The sequence below is a fragment of the Parus major genome, chromosome 4A, assembly GCF_001522545.3.
Source record: "Parus major isolate Abel chromosome 4A, Parus_major1.1, whole genome shotgun sequence".
NCBI classification, from domain to species: Eukaryota; Metazoa; Chordata; class Aves; order Passeriformes; family Paridae; genus Parus; species Parus major.
In genome coordinates, this window is record NC_031772.1 from 19,811,630 (window position 1) to 19,813,813 (window position 2,184).

The following is a 2,184-nucleotide window of genomic DNA, read 5'->3' on the forward strand; positions in this document are numbered from 1 at the left end:
GGGGGTCAGCGATGGGTCAATGATGGGGGGGGGTCAGTGATGGAGGGGTCAGTGATGGCCAGTCTCTGCTGGGGAACCGGGGGTGAGGCTGTGACAGTGACGGGGGTCCGAGAGACAGGACAGGACAGGACCGGACCCGGTGCCGGTGCCGGTGCCGGTGCCGGTGCCGGTGCCGGTGCCGGTGTCCCCGCCGTGTCCCCGCCGCTCAGAACGAGGCGCTGCCGCTTTAAGAGCGCGGTGCCCTCACCCAAGATGGCGCCGGCGCGGTCCGCCCGTGCTCCCAACGCGCACGCGCGAGGCGTGGCCACACTGACCACGCCCCTCACAAAACCCCGCCCCTTCCGCCCGCCCCGCCGGAGCAGCGCCGGAGGGGCCGCGGGCACCGGGCCCGGGACGGGCCGGGCTGGAGGTACCGGAGCGGGGCCGGGAGCGGGGCAGGGAACGGGGACAGGGACGGGGGAGCTCAGACGGCGACAGCGCGGCCTCTTCCCCTCCCGGTGTGCGCCCTTGGCCCTGGGGGCGGAACGCGGCCGCCGCGCCGGGAGCTTTGCAGAAGGGGCCGGTGGAAGCTCGCGGCGGGGTCTGAGGGCTGCAGTCAGTGACTGCCAGAGGGCAGGGCTGGATGGGATTTGGGGCAGGAATTGTTCCTGGCAGGGTGGGCAGGCCCTGGCACAGGTGCCCAGAGCAGCTGGGGCTGCCCCTGGATCCCTGGAATGTCCCAGGCCAGGCTGGACACTGGGGCTGGAGCTCCTGGGACAGGGGGAGGTGTCCCTGCCATGGCTGGGGGGGAATGGGATGAGCTTTAAGGTCCCTTTTGGCCCCAAAGCCTTGTGTGACCCTGTGAGTCCCTGCGGGGAGTGCCCGCAGCTCCCCTGCTCCGGGTGCAGGGCTGGCCCTGCCCCACAGCCCAGCCTGGGAAGGGCTCCGTGCCCGGCTGGGCTCCCCTGCCTGCAGCCCTCCTTCTCATCCAGGAGCTGCCAGAGCGGCGCCAGGAGCTGCTGGTCCTTGGCAGAAGGGACTGATGCAGCTTGCTGCATGGATAATTGGATAAATGACCCTCTGGAATGGTCACTGACCTCTCGGGGGGGAATGCCGGGCCTGGGGGCAGGGGATGGGATGGGATCCATGGGATGGGATGGGATGGGATCCATGGGATGGGATCCATGGGATGGGACAGGATGGGATCCATGGGATGGGATGGGATGGGATGGATGGGATGGGATCCATGGGATGGGACAGGATGGGATTCCCTCCTGCCTGTCCCTGCTGCAGTGCACAGGGTGGATGGAGCTGGTGTCCCTCTGGGTCTGTTTGGGTGCTCAAGGAGAACTCCTCTCTGAAGGAACCTCTAGAGCAGCTGGAATCTGGGAATCCTGTGGTACTCTGTGGTCCCAGCCTCTGGATGCTGTGAGCTTTGGCTTGTCCAGGCTTTAAAACCTTCCTTAATCCTGGAGCTTGTTCCTCAGGTTTTTGCAGCCAGAATGAAATGAATTCCTCAGCTTTTTGCATCTGATCAGAGCAGGTGTTTGTGGAATGCACACTTTGGGATTTTCCAGGTGTTGGTGGTTCTGTTCCAGGCTCAGGGGGCTGTGGGGCAGGACTGGGAGAGGCTGTGGGGACATGGCTGGCAGACACCGCTGCTCTTGTGACTCCCTTTATTCCCACAAGGACTCAAAACCAGGATTGTTTTTGTTTTCACGTGCTGCATGGGTGGTGCTTGTGTAGAGCAGAGAATTGTTTTCAATTCTTTGGGCTGCAGCAGCAAAATCATCTGCTGGCTGTGCTGAGCCACCCTTGGGAATGGCCCCCACCCTGTGCACGGGGCAGGGAATGGGCCGGGGGTGTGACCTCACACTTGGCTGCACCAAAATCTCTTTTGAGATTTGGATTTGTGCTCCTGTGCCTTTTATCTACCTTCATCCCCCCTTCCCCAAATCTTTCCCTCTGTCACAATCCCTCATTTTCCTTCCTGGCACCAGCTGTGTCTCCAGCTGGGGGTGGCTGCTGCTCAGGGAAGGCAGGTTGGCCCCCGGGTTTGTCACCTGGAGCGTGCTCACCCCGACTTCGTCCCTGCAGTGTCCCACGTCCCCCGGCTGCTCTGGGAGCATTGTCTGCAGCCCAGGCTGCCCGACAGGCCAGGGCTGGCACCCACTGACCCTGCCCTGGGCACGGACTCCTCCAGCA

General features: G+C 63.9%; 1 protein-coding gene across 1 annotated transcript in view; it reads left to right on the plus strand.

Moving 5' to 3' along the window:
- The first annotated feature begins 350 nt into the window (after positions 1 to 350).
- Positions 351 to 2,184, plus strand: part of LOC107203831 (H(+)/Cl(-) exchange transporter 5) — a 28,165-nt gene continuing 26,331 nt past the window's right edge. Inside the window, exon 1 of the mRNA XM_015626288.1 lies at positions 351 to 409. The gene's annotated coding sequence lies outside the window, so the exon portion shown is untranslated. The remainder of the gene's footprint in view (positions 410 to 2,184) is intronic.